Here is a 14,945-nt window from a genome sequence, read left to right on the forward strand (position 1 = left end):
TATGCTGCTCTGTACCATCACTCATTCATATATCCTTATGTACATATTCTTTATCCCCTTACACTGTGTACAAGACAGTAGTTTTGGAATTGTTAGTTAGATTACTTGTTGGTTATTACTGCATTGTCGGAACTAGAAGCACAAGCATTTCGCTACACTCGCATTAACATCTGCTAACCATGTGTATGTGACAAATAACATTTGATTTGATTTGATTTGAAGTTACAGGTGAGCTGCCTTGTTAAACCCTAATAATAAATAATAACACGATTGCGTTGAAATGACTCATTAAGCCATTTGTAAGGATTTCCCCCATGTGGACCTGTTGTCACTCTTACCCTGATGGTTGCTGATATTTCCAGACACTTTTTCGGTCTTATCTGAGGAATTTTATCATTTATATCAGAATGGCCATGTTCTGATGCCAGTTTAGCGCTCATTCAATGACGATTTACTACTCTTTCCCATTGAAGGCCATATTGACGTTAAGTCAATGACTGGACTTTTTAATTTATAAAAACAAATGACTATTGAAAGTGCAAGTCAGTATCGTGCATAGTTGTTCTGGTCTCTGTGGTGATTTTAGAGCGTTGTTCATATTTCTACTTTTACCGCATACACTTTAACCCGATACCCAGTTACTGTGCTGTAGTCAGGATGGCCGAGCAGTCTAAGGCGCTGCGTTCAGGTCGCAGTCTCCCATGGAGGCGTGGGTTCAAATCCCACTTCTGACAGTTTTTTAGTGCCTCTCAGGAGTCATGCTGCTCAGCAGTAATAATAAGAATGATGAAATAACAACTTCACACAGTGAAATAACAATTCATAATAAACACTCTCAAATGCAGACCTTCTGGAGCTGAGCAAAGATCAAGGTTAAATAAGAAAACAGCTGGACTTAATAACAAATGAATGAGGGGAACATTTTGCGTTATTGCATTATAATGAGTTACTGCATTATCTTTCAGTTGTTAAATTTCACTTTCTGTAGGCTATGCCTGTTGGCCCATTCACTCCTAACAAGCCTGTTTTCTTCTGTCAATGTTGTCGTGGCCGAGTGGTTAAGGCGATGGACTAAAAATCCAATAGGGTCTTCCTGCGCAGGTTCAAATCCTGCCGACAACGAAAATGCTTTTTTTTGACCCCTCCGGAGGTTGAAGTTTAGTCGTGTTTCTTATACCAATCGCATCCTCTCAGATCTCCGCAAGTACATAGGGATTAGTTGTCCATTTGGGATAGGACTGCAGGCCATCTATCCCACTTCACACCTTTACACACCTGGTTATCCAGCCTTCTAGCTCTATAGGCCACAGTAGCATAGGTTACAGGTTTGTAGTCAAGCCACAGATTTCAGGTGAGATCCCATGATACACTCAACAATACAACAACACGATTCTCATGAATAACCATTAAGCCATTTGCTAAGATTTCCCCCATTTTGACATGTGGAAACCTGTTGTCACTCTTACCCTGACGGGAAGCTCCAGACACTTTTTTGGTCCTATCTGAGGCATTTTTAAATTCATGTCAAATTGGCCATATTCTGAAGACACTCTTAGGCTGCAGGGTAATCGAACTGGCCACATCTAAAGTCAAGCCACAGGTAACAGGTGAGAAACCTTGTTAAACCCTAAAATAAAAATAAAAAACTTGATTGCATTGAAAATAACCATTAAGTCATTCAGGTCGCAGACTCCCCTATAGGCATGGTTTGAAACCCCCTCCTGACAATTTTTTAGCGCCTGCATGTCATTCACCTTTGTAAAATCCAGTTGAAAAATAAATGACTTAAGGTAACGTAAATGACACCTAGTTAATATGAGTAGTGAATAACTATCGTATTTTTAATATTCTGCAAAAACAGCTAGTTGATGAGAGGCTGAAAGAGAATTGCAAGAATCGCGCAATTTCACAGGCGGGCCCCAAACAGGCAAATAACAAAAATTATCTCGGAACGCAGAACTCGTCGGTCGTTGTCAGTGGATTGTATTGGCGGGAAGAACAAAAATATCGTCTGCAGGGTAATCGAAGTCGCCGCATCTAATGTCAAGTCACAGGTGAGCTGCCTTGTTAAACCCTAAAAATAAATAATAACACGATTGTGTTGAAATGACCCATTAAGCCATTTGTAAGGATTTCCCCCATGTGGACCTGTTGTCACTCTTACCCTGATGGTTGCTGATATTTCCAGACACTTTTTCAGTCTTATCTGAGGAATTTTATCATTTATATCAGAATGGCCATATTCTGATGCCAGTTTAGCGCTCATTCAATGACGATTTACTACTCTTTCCCATTGAAGGCCATATTGAGGTTAAATCAATGACTGGACTTTTTAATTTATAAAAACAAATGACTATTGAAAGTGCAAGTCAGTATCGTGCATAGTTGTTCTGGTCTCTGTGGTGATTTTAGAGCGTTGTTCATATTTCTACTTTTACCGCATACACTTTAACCCGATACCCAGTTACTGTGCTGTAGTCAGGATGGCCGAGCGGTCTAAGGCGCTGCGTTCAGGTCGCAGTCTCCCATGGAGGCGTGGGTTCAAATCCCACTTCTGACAGTTTTTTAGTGCCTCTCAGGAGTCATGCTGCTCAGCAGTAATAATAAGAATTATGAAATAACAACTTCACACAGTGAAATAACAATTCATAATAAACACTCTCAAATGCAGACCTTCTGGAGCTGAGCAAAGATCAAGGTTAAATAAGAAAACAGCTGGACTTAATAACAAATGAATGAGGGGAACATTTTGTGTTATTGCATTATAATGAGTTACTGCATTATCTTTCAGTTGTTAAATTTCACTTTCAGTAGGCTATGCCTGTTGGCCCATTCACTCCTAACAAGCCTGTTTTCTTCTGTCAACGTTGTCGTGGCCGAGTGGTTAAGGTGATGGACTAGAAATCCATTAGGATCTTCCTGCGCAGGTTCAAATCCTGCCGACAATGAAAATGCATTTTTTTGACCCCTCCGGAGGTTGAAGTTTAGTCGTGTTTCTTATACCAATCGCATCCTCTCAGATCTCCGCAAGTACATAGGGATTAGTTGTCCATTTGGGATAGGACTGCAGGCCATCTATCCCACTTCACACCTTTACACACCTGGTTATCCAGCCTTCTAGCTCTATAGGCCACAGTAGCATAGGTTACAGGTTTGTAGTCAAGCCACAGATTTCAGGTGAGATCCCATGATACACTCAACAATACAACAACACGATTCTCATGAATAACCATTAAGCCATTTGCTAAGATTTCCCCCATTTTGACATGTGGAAACCTGTTGTCACTCTTACCCTGACGGGAAGCTCCAGACACTTTTTTGGTCCTATCTGAGGCATTTTTAAATTCATGTCAAATTGGCCATATTCTGAAGACACTCTTATAGTCTGCAGGGTAATCGAACTGGCCACATCTAAAGTCAAGCCACAGGTAACAGGTGAGAAACCTTGTTAAACCCTAAAAGAAAAAGAAAAAACTTGATTGCATTGAAAATAACCATTAAGTCATTCAGGTCGCAGACTCCCCTATAGGCATGGTTTGAAACCCCCTCCTGACAACTTTTTAGCGCCTGCATGTCATGCACCTTTGTAAAATCCAGTTGAAAAATAAATGACTTAAGGTAACGTAAATGACACCTAGTTAATATGAGTAGTGAATAACTATCGTATTTTTAATATTCTGCAAAAACAGCTAGTTGATGAGAGGCTGAAAGAGAATTGCAAGAATCGCGCAATTTCACAGGCGGGCCCCAAACAGGCAAATAACAAAAATAATCTCGGAACGCAGAACTCGTCGGTCGTTGTCAGTGGATTGTATTGGCGGGAAGAACAAGAATATCGTCTGCAGGGTAATCGAAGTCGCCGCATCTAATGTCAAGTCACAGGTGAGCTGCCTTGTTAAACCCTAAAAATAAATAATAACACGATTGCGTTGAAATGACCCATTAAGCCATTTGTAAGGATTTCCCCCATGTGGACCTGTTGTCACTCTTACCCTGATAGTTGCTGATATTTCCAGACACTTTTTCAGTCTTATCTGAGGAATTTTATCATTTATATCAGAATGGTCATATTCTGATGCCAGTTTAGCGCTCATTCAATGACGATTTACTACTCTTTCCCATTGAAGGCCATATTGAGGTTAAATCAATGACTGGACTTTTTAATTTATAAAAACAAATGACTATTGAAAGTGCAAGTCAGTATCGTGCATAGTTGTTCTGGTCTCTGTGGTGATTTTAGAGCGTTGTTCATATTTCTACTTTTACCGCATACACTTTAACCCGATACCCAGTTACTGTGCTGTAGTCAGGATGGCCGAGCGGTCTAAGGCGCTGCGTTCAGGTCGCAGTCTCCCATGGAGGCGTGGGTTCAAATCCCACTTCTGACAGTTTTTTAGTGCCTCTCAGGAGTCATGCTGCTCAGCAGTAATAATAAGAATTATGAAATAACAACTTCACACAGTGAAATAACAATTCATAATAAACACTCTCAAATGCAGACCTTCTGGAGCTGAGCAAAGATCAAGGTTAAATAAGAAAACAGCTGGACTTAATAACAAATGAATGAGGGGAACATTTTGTGTTATTGCATTATAATGAGTTACTGCATTATCTTTCAGTTGTTAAATTTCACTTTCAGTAGGCTATGCCTGTTGGCCCATTCACTCCTAACAAGCCTGTTTTCTTCTGTCAACGTTGTCGTGGCCGAGTGGTTAAGGTGATGGACTAGAAATCCATTAGGATCTTCCTGCGCAGGTTCAAATCCTGCCGACAATGAAAATGCATTTTTTTGACCCCTCCGGAGGTTGAAGTTTAGTCGTGTTTCTTATACCAATCGCATCCTCTCAGATCTCCGCAAGTACATAGGGATTAGTTGTCCATTTGGGATAGGACTGCAGGCCATCTATCCCACTTCACACCTTTACACACCTGGTTATCCAGCCTTCTAGCTCTATAGGCCACAGTAGCATAGGTTACAGGTTTGTAGTCAAGCCACAGATTTCAGGTGAGATCCCATGATACACTCAACAATACAACAACACGATTCTCATGAATAACCATTAAGCCATTTGCTAAGATTTCCCCCATTTTGACATGTGGAAACCTGTTGTCACTCTTACCCTGACGGGAAGCTCCAGACACTTTTTTGGTCCTATCTGAGGCATTTTTAAATTCATGTCAAATTGGCCATATTCTGAAGACACTCTTATAGTCTGCAGGGTAATCGAACTGGCCACATCTAAAGTCAAGCCACAGGTAACAGGTGAGAAACCTTGTTAAACCCTAAAAGAAAAAGAAAAAACTTGATTGCATTGAAAATAACCATTAAGTCATTCAGGTCGCAGACTCCCCTATAGGCATGGTTTGAAACCCCCTCCTGACAACTTTTTAGCGCCTGCATGTCATGCACCTTTGTAAAATCCAGTTGAAAAATAAATGACTTAAGGTAACGTAAATGACACCTAGTTAATATGAGTAGTGAATAACTATCGTATTTTTTATATTCTGCAAAAACAGCTAGTTGATGAGAGGCTGAAAGAGAATTGCAAGAATCGCGCAATTTCACAGGCGGGCCCCAAACAGGCAAATAACAAAAATAATCTCGGAACGCAGAACTCGTCGGTCGTTGTCAGTGGATTGTATTGGCGGGAAGAACAAGAATATCGTCTGCAGGGTAATCGAAGTCGCCGCATCTAATGTCAAGTCACAGGTGAGCTGCCTTGTTAAACCCTAAAAATAAATAATAACACGATTGCGTTGAAATGACCCATTAAGCCATTTGTAAGGATTTCCCCCATGTGGACCTGTTGTCACTCTTACCCTGATAGTTGCTGATATTTCCAGACACTTTTTCAGTCTTATCTGAGGAATTTTATCATTTATATCAGAATGGTCATATTCTGATGCCAGTTTAGCGCTCATTCAATGACGATTTACTACTCTTTCCCATTGAAGGCCATATTGAGGTTAAATCAATGACTGGACTTTTTAATTTATAAAAACAAATGACTATTGAAAGTGCAAGTCAGTATCGTGCATAGTTGTTCTGGTCTCTGTGGTGATTTTAGAGCGTTGTTCATATTTCTACTTTTACCGCATACACTTTAACCCGATACCCAGTTACTGTGCTGTAGTCAGGATGGCCGAGCGGTCTAAGGCGCTGCGTTCAGGTCGCAGTCTCCCATGGAGGCGTGGGTTCAAAACCCACTACTGAGAGTATTTTAGTGCCTCTCAGGAGTCATGCTGCTCAGCAGTAAGAATGATGAAATAACAACTTCACACAGTGAAATAACAATTCATAATAAACACTCTCAAATGCAGACATTCTGGAGCTGAGCAAAGATCAAGGTTAAATAAGAAAACAGCTGGACTTAATAACAAATGAATGAGGGGAACATTTTGTGTTATTGCATTATAATGAGTTACTGCATTATCTTTCAGTTGTTAAAATTCACTTTCTGTAGGCTATGCCTGTTGGCCCATTCACTCCTAACAAGCCTGTTTTCTTCTTTCAACGTTGTCGTGGCCGAGTGGTTAAGGCGATGGACTAGAAATCCATTAGGAACTTCCTGCACAGGTTCAAATCCTGCCGACAACGAAAATGCATTTTTTTGACCCCTCCGGAGGTTGAAGTTTAGTCGTGTTTCTTATACCAATCACATCCTCTCAGATCTCCGCAAGTACATAGGGATTAGTTGTCCATTTGGGATAGGACTGCAGGCCATCTATCCCACTTCACACCTTTACACACCTGGTTATCCAGCCTTCTAGCTCTATAGGCCACAGTAGCATAGGTTACAGGTTTGTAGTCAAGCCACAGATTTCAGGTGAGATCCCATGATACACTCAACAATACAACAACACGATTCTCATGAATAACCATTAAGCCATTTGCTAAGATTTCCCCCATTTTGACATGTGGAAACCTGTTGTCACTCTTACCCTGACGGGAAGCTCCAGACACTTTTTTGGTCCTATCTGAGGCATTTTTAAATTCATGTCAAATTGGCCATATTCGGAAGACACTCTTATAGTCTGCAGGGTAATTGAACTGGCCACATCTAAAGTCAAGCCACAGGTAACAGGTGAGAAACCTTGTTAAACCCTAAAAGAAAAAGAAAAAACTTGATTCCATTGAAAATAACCATTAAGTCATTCAGGTCGCAGACTCCCCTATAGGCATGGTTTGAAACCCCCTCCTGACAACTTTTTAGCGCCTACATGTCATGCACCTTTGTAAAATCCAGTTGAAAAATAAATGACTTAAGGTAATGTAAATGACACCTAGTTAATATGAGTAGTGAATAACTATCGTATTTTTAATATTCTGCAAAAACAGCTAGTTGATGAGAGGCTGAAAGAGAATTGCAAGAATCGCGCAATTTCACAGGCGGGCCACAAACAGGCAAATAACAAAAATAATCTCGGAACGCAGAACTCGTCGGTCGTTGTCAGTGGATTGTATTGGCGGGAAGAACAAAAATATAGTCTGCAGGGTAATCGAAGTCGCCGCATCTAATGTCAAGTACTTCCGGCGCCGACAGAGATGGCCGCCTCGCTTCGCGTTCCTATGAAACTATGCAGTTTTTTGTTTTTTTACGTGTTATTTCTTACATTAATACCCCTTGCCATCTTAGGTTTCAATACATACAGTCGAGAAGAACTACTGAATATAAGATCAGCGTCAACTCACCATCAGTACGACCAAGAATATGTTTTTCGTGACGCGGATCCTGTGTTCTGCCTTACAAACAGGACAACGGAGCGGATCCCATGCAGCGACCCAAAAAAACGACTCCGAAAAAGAGGGAAACGAGGCGGTCTCTGGTCAGACTCCGGAGACGGGCACACCGTGCACCACTCCCTAGCATTCTTCTTGCCAATGTCCAGTCTCTTGACAACAAGGTTGATGAAATCCGAGCAAGGATAGCATTCCAGAGGGACATCAGAGACTGTAACGTTCTTTGCTTCACGGAAACGTGGCTCACTGGAGAGACGCTATCCGAGGCGGTGCAGCCAACGGGTTTCTCCACGCATCGCGCAGACAGAAACAAACATCTTTCTGGTAAGAAGAGGGGCGGGGGCGTGTGCCTTATGGCTAACGTGACATGGTGTGATGAAAGAAACATACAGGAACTCAAATCCTTCTGTTCACCTGATTTAGAATTCCTCACAATCAAATGTAGACCGCATTATCTACCAAGAGAATTCTCTTCGATTATAATCACAGCCGTATATATCCCCCCCCAAGCAGACACATCGATGGCTCTGAATGAACTTTATTTGACTCTTTGCAAACTGGAAACCATTTATCCGGAGGCTGCATTCATTGTAGCTGGGGATTTTAACAAGGCTAATCTGAAAACAAGACTCCCTAAATTTTATCAGCATATCGATTGCGCAACCAGGGGTGGAAAGACCTTGGATCATTGTTACTCTAACTTCCGCGACGCATATAAGGCCCTGCCCCGCCCCACTTTCGGAAAAGCTGACCACGACTCCATTTTGTTGATCCCTGCCTACAGACAGAAACTAAAACAAGAGGCTCCCACGCTGAGGTCTGTCCAACGCTGGTCCGACCAAGCTGACTCCACACTCCAAGACTGCTTCCATCACGTGGACTGGGACATGTTTCGTATTGCGTCAGACAACAACATTGACGAATACGCTGATTCGGTGTGCGAGTTCATTAGAACGTGCGTTGAAGATGTCGTTCCCATAGCAACGATTAAAACATTCCCTAACCAGAAACCGTGGATTGATGGCAGCATTCGCGTGAAACTGAAAGCGCGAACCACTGCTTTTAATCAGGGCAAGGTGTCTGGTAACATGACCGAATACAAACAGCGCAGCTATTCCCTCCGCAAGGCTATCAAACAAGCTAAGCGTCAGTACAGAGACAAAGTAGAATCTCAATTCAACGGCTCAGACACAAGAGGCATGTGGCAGGGTCTACAGTCAATCACGGACTACAGGAAGAAATCCAGCCCAGTCACGGACCAGGATGTCCTGCTCCCAGGCAGACTAAATAACTTTTTTGCCCGCTTTGAGGACAATACAGTGCCACTGACACGGCCTGCAACGAAAACATGCGTTCTCTCCTTCACTGCAGCCGAGGTGAGTAAGACATTTAAACGTGTTAACCCTCGCAAGGCTGCAGGCCCAGACGGCATCCCCAGCCGCGCCCTCAGAGCATGCGCAGACCAGCTGGTCGGTGTGTTTACGGACATATTCAATCAATCCCTATACCAGTCTGCTGTTCCCACATGCTTCAAGAGGGCCACCATTGTTCCTGTTCCCAAGAAAGCTAAGGTAACTGAGCTAAACGACTACCGCCCCGTAGCACTCACTTCCGTCATCATGAAGTGCTTTGAGAGACTAGTCAAGGACCATATCACCTCCACCCTACCTGACACCCTAGACCCACTCCAATTTGCTTACCGCCCAAATAGGTCCACAGACGATGCAATCTCAACCACACTGCACACTGCCCTAACCCATCTGGACAAGAGGAATACCTATGTGAGAATGCTGTTCATTGACTACAGCTCGGCATTCAACACCATAGTACCCTCCAAGCTCGTCATCAAGCTCGAGACCCTGGGTCTCGACCCCGCCCTGTGCAACTGGGTACTGGACTTCCTGACGGGCCGCCCCCAGGTGGTGAGGGTAGGCAACAACATCTCCTCCCCGCTGATCCTCAACACTGGGGCCCCACAAGGGTGCGTTCTGAGCCCTCTCCTGTACTCCCTGTTCACCCACGACTGCGTGGCCACGCACGCCTCCAACTCAATCATCAAGTTTGCGGACGACACAACAGTGGTAGGCTTGATTACCAACAACGACGAGACGGCCTACAGGGAGGAGGTGAGGGCCCTCGGAGTGTGGTGTCAGGAAAATAACCTCACACTCAACGTCAACAAAACTAAGGAGATGATTGTGGACTTCAGGAAACAGCAGAGGGAACACCCCCCTATCCACATCGATGGAACAGTAGTGGAGAGGGTAGCAAGTTTTAAGTTCCTCGGCATACACATCACAGACAAACTGAATTGGTCCACTCACACAGACAGCATTGTGAAGAAGGCGCAGCAGCGCCTCTTCAACCTCAGGAGGCTGAAGAAATTCGGCTTGTCACCAAAAGCACTCACAAACTTCTACAGATGCACAATCGAGAGCATCCTGGCGGGCTGTATCACCGCCTGGTACGGCAACTGCTCCGCCCTCAACCGTAAGGCTCTCCAGAGGGTAGTGAGGTCTGCACAACGCATCACCGGGGGCAAACTACCTGCCCTCCAGGACACCTACACCACCCGATGTCACAGGAAGGCCATAAAGATCATCAAAGACATCAACCACCCGAGCCACTGCCTGTTCACCCCGCTATCATCCAGAAGGCGAGGTCAGTACAGGTGCATCAAAGCTGGGACCTTAGAGACTGAAAAACAGCTTCTATCTCAAGGCCATCAGACTGTTAAACAGCCACCACTAACATTGAGTGGCTGCTGCCAACACACTGACACTGACTCAACTCCAGCCACTTTAATAATGGGAATTGATGGGAAATGATGTAAATATATCACTAGCCACTTTAAACAATGCTACCTTATATAATGTTACTTACCCTACATTATTCATCTCATATGCATACGTATATACTGTACTCTATATCATCGACTGTATCCTTATGTAATACATGTATCACTAGCCACTTTAATTAACTATGCCACTTTGTTTACATACTCATCTCATATGTATATACTGTACTCGATACCATCTACTGTATCTTGTCTATGCTGCTCTGTACCATCACTCATTCATATATCCTTATGTACATATTCTTTATCCCCTTACACTGTGTACAAGACAGTAGTTTTGGAATTGTTAGTTAGATTACTTGTTGGTTATTACTGCATTGTCGGAACTAGAAGCACAAGCATTTCGCTACACTCGCATTAACATCTGCTAACCATGTGTATGTGACAAATAACATTTGATTTGATTTGATTTGAAGTTACAGGTGAGCTGCCTTGTTAAACCCTAATAATAAATAATAACACGATTGCGTTGAAATGACTCATTAAGCCATTTGTAAGGATTTCCCCCATGTGGACCTGTTGTCACTCTTACCCTGATGGTTGCTGATATTTCCAGACACTTTTTCGGTCTTATCTGAGGAATTTTATCATTTATATCAGAATGGCCATGTTCTGATGCCAGTTTAGCGCTCATTCAATGACGATTTACTACTCTTTCCCATTGAAGGCCATATTGACGTTAAGTCAATGACTGGACTTTTTAATTTATAAAAACAAATGACTATTGAAAGTGCAAGTCAGTATCGTGCATAGTTGTTCTGGTCTCTGTGGTGATTTTAGAGCGTTGTTCATATTTCTACTTTTACCGCATACACTTTAACCCGATACCCAGTTACTGTGCTGTAGCCAGGATGGCCGAGCAGTCTAAGGCGCTGCGTTCAGGTCGCAGTCTCCCATGGAGGCGTGGGTTCAAATCCCACTTCTGACAGTTTTTTAGTGCCTCTCAGGAGTCATGCTGCTCAGCAGTAATAATAAGAATGATGAAATAACAACTTCACACAGTGAAATAACAATTCATAATAAACACTCTCAAATGCAGACCTTCTGGAGCTGAGCAAAGATCAAGGTTAAATAAGAAAACAGCTGGACTTAATAACAAATAATTGAGGGGAACATTTTGCGTTATTGCATTATAATGAGTTACTGCATTATCTTTCAGTTGTTAAATTTCACTTTCTGTAGGCTATGCCTGTTGGCCCATTCACTCCTAACAAGCCTGTTTTCTTCTGTCAACGTTGTCGTGGCCGAGTGGTTAAGGCGATGGACTAAAAATCCAATAGGGTCTTCCTGCGCAGGTTCAAATCCTGCCGACAACGAAAATGCTTTTTTTTGACCCCTCCGGAGGTTGAAGTTTAGTCGTGTTTCTTATACCAATCGCATCCTCTCAGATCTCCGCAAGTACATAGGGATTAGTTGTCCATTTGGGATAGGACTGCAGGCCATCTATCCCACTTCACACCTTTACACACCTGGTTATCCAGCCTTCTAGCTCTATAGGCCACAGTAGCATAGGTTACAGGTTTGTAGTCAAGCCACAGATTTCAGGTGAGATCCCATGATACACTCAACAATACAACAACACGATTCTCATGAATAACCATTAAGCCATTTGCTAAGATTTCCCCCATTTTGACATGTGGAAACCTGTTGTCACTCTTACCCTGACGGGAAGCTCCAGACACTTTTTTGGTCCTATCTGAGGCATTTTTAAATTCATGTCAAATTGGCCATATTCTGAAGACACTCTTAGGCTGCAGGGTAATCGAACTGGCCACATCTAAAGTCAAGCCACAGGTAACAGGTGAGAAACCTTGTTAAACCCTAAAATAAAAATAAAAAACTTGATTGCATTGAAAATAACCATTAAGTCATTCAGGTCGCAGACTCCCCTATAGGCATGGTTTGAAACCCCCTCCTGACAATTTTTTAGCGCCTGCATGTCATTCACCTTTGTAAAATCCAGTTGAAAAATAAATGACTTAAGGTAACGTAAATGACACCTAGTTAATATGAGTAGTGAATAACTATCGTATTTTTAATATTCTGCAAAAACAGCTAGTTGATGAGAGGCTGAAAGAGAATTGCAAGAATCGCGCAATTTCACAGGCGGGCCCCAAACAGGCAAATAACAAAAATTATCTCGGAACGCAGAACTCGTCGGTCGTTGTCAGTGGATTGTATTGGCGGGAAGAACAAAAATATCGTCTGCAGGGTAATCGAAGTCGCCGCATCTAATGTCAAGTCACAGGTGAGCTGCCTTGTTAAACCCTAAAAATAAATAATAACACGATTGTGTTGAAATGACCCATTAAGCCATTTGTAAGGATTTCCCCCATGTGGACCTGTTGTCACTCTTACCCTGATGGTTGCTGATATTTCCAGACACTTTTTCAGTCTTATCTGAGGAATTTTATCATTTATATCAGAATGGCCATATTCTGATGCCAGTTTAGCGCTCATTCAATGACGATTTACTACTCTTTCCCATTGAAGGCCATATTGAGGTTAAATCAATGACTGGACTTTTTAATTTATAAAAACAAATGACTATTGAAAGTGCAAGTCAGTATCGTGCATAGTTGTTCTGGTCTCTGTGGTGATTTTAGAGCGTTGTTCATATTTCTACTTTTACCGCATACACTTTAACCCGATACCCAGTTACTGTGCTGTAGTCAGGATGGCCGAGCGGTCTAAGGCGCTGCGTTAAGGTCGCAGTCTCCCATGGAGGCGTGGGTTCAAATCCCACTTCTGACAGTTTTTTAGTGCCTCTCAGGAGTCATGCTGCTCAGCAGTAATAATAAGAATGATGAAATAACAACTTCACACAGTGAAATAGCAATTCATAATAAACACTCTCAAATGCAGACCTTCTGGAGCTGAGCAAAGATCAAGGTTAAATAAGAAAACAGCTGGACTTAATAACAAATGAATGAGGGGAACATTTTGTGTTATTGCATTATAATGAGTTACTGCATTATCTTTCAGTTGTTAAATTTCACTTTCTGTAGGCTATGCCTGTTGGCCCATTCACTCCTAACAAGCCTGTTTTCTTCTGTCGACGTTGTCGTGGCCGAGTGGTTAAGGCGATGGACTAGAAATCCATTAGGATCTTCCAGCGCAGGTTCAAATCCTGCCGACAACGAAAATGCATTTTTTTGACCCCTCCAGAGGTTGAAGTTTAGTCGTGTTTCTTATACCAATCGCATCCTCTCAGATCTCCGCAAGTACATAGGGATTAGTTGTCCATTTGGGGTAGGACTGCAGGCCATCTATCCCACTTCACACCTTTACACACCTGGTTATCCAGCCTTATAGCTCTATAGGCCACAGTTGCATAGGTTACAGGTTTGTAGTCAAGCCACAGATTTCAGGTGAGATCCCATGATACACTCAACAATACAACAACACGATTCTCATGAATAACCATGAAGCCATTTGCTAAGATTTCCCCCATTTTGACATGTGGAAACCTGTTGTCACTCTTACCCTGACGGGAAGCTCCAGACACTTTTTTGGTCCTATCTGAGGCATTTTTAAATTCATGTCAAATTGGCCATATTCTGAAGACACTCTTATAGTCTGCAGGGTAATCGAACTGGCCACATCTAAAGTCAAGCCACAGGTAACAGGTGAGAAACCTTGTTAAACCCTAAAAGAAAAAGAAAAAACTTGATTGCATTGAAAATAACCATTAAGTCATTCAGGTCGCAGACTCCCATATAGTCATGGTTTGAAACCCCCTCCTGACAACTTTTTAGCGCCTGCATGTCATGCACCTTTGTAAAATCCAGTTGAAAAATAAATGACTTAAGGTAACGTAAATGACACCTAGTTAATATGAGTAGTGAATAACTATCGTATTTTTAATATTCTGCAAAAACAGCTAGTTGATGAGAGGCTGAAAGAGAATTGCAAGAATCGCGCAATTTCACAGGCGGGCCCCAAACAGGCAAATAACAAAAATAACCTCGGAACGCAGAACTCGTCGGTCGTTGTCAGTGGATTGTATTGGCGGGAAGAAGAAAAATATCGTCTGCAGGGTAATCGAAGTCGCCGCATCTAATGTCAAGTCACAGGTTAGCTGCCTTGTTAAACCCTAAAAATAAATAATAACACGATTGCGTTGAAATGACCCATTAAGCCATTTGTAAGGATTTCCCCCATGTGGACCTGTTGTCACTCTTACCCTGATGGTTGCTGATATTTCCAGACACTTTTTCAGTCTTATCTGAGGAATTTTATCATTTATATCAGAATGGCCATATTCTGATGCCAGTTTAGCGCTCATTCAATGGCGATTTACTACTCTTTCCCATTGAAGGCCATATTGAGGTTAAATCAATGACT

The 14,945-nt window shown here is 42.5% G+C and overlaps 5 non-coding genes across 5 annotated transcripts; all 5 read left to right on the top strand.

The window, feature by feature from the left end:
* Positions 1–1,040: 1,040 nt before the first annotated feature.
* On the top strand, positions 1,041–1,122 carry trnaf-aaa (transfer RNA phenylalanine (anticodon AAA)). Its single transcript has one exon. It is a non-coding gene; the product is annotated as a tRNA-Phe (tRNA).
* A 1,355-nt stretch (positions 1,123–2,477) lies between these two features.
* Positions 2,478–2,560, top strand: trnal-cag (transfer RNA leucine (anticodon CAG)). Its single transcript has one exon. It is a non-coding gene; the product is annotated as a tRNA-Leu (tRNA).
* Positions 2,561–4,305: 1,745 nt separating this feature from the next.
* Positions 4,306–4,388, top strand: trnal-cag (transfer RNA leucine (anticodon CAG)). Its single transcript has one exon. It is a non-coding gene; the product is annotated as a tRNA-Leu (tRNA).
* Positions 4,389–11,832: 7,444 nt separating this feature from the next.
* Positions 11,833–11,914, top strand: trnaf-aaa (transfer RNA phenylalanine (anticodon AAA)). The gene has a single exon. It is a non-coding gene; the product is annotated as a tRNA-Phe (tRNA).
* Positions 11,915–13,269: 1,355 nt separating this feature from the next.
* Positions 13,270–13,352, top strand: trnal-aag (transfer RNA leucine (anticodon AAG)). The gene has a single exon. It is a non-coding gene; the product is annotated as a tRNA-Leu (tRNA).
* Positions 13,353–14,945: the final 1,593 nt, after the last annotated feature.

The sequence above is a fragment of the Oncorhynchus mykiss genome, chromosome 16 (genome assembly GCF_057628025.1).
Source record: "Oncorhynchus mykiss isolate SJ-2025 chromosome 16, ASM5762802v1, whole genome shotgun sequence".
Classification (NCBI taxonomy): Eukaryota; Metazoa; Chordata; class Actinopteri; order Salmoniformes; family Salmonidae; genus Oncorhynchus; species Oncorhynchus mykiss.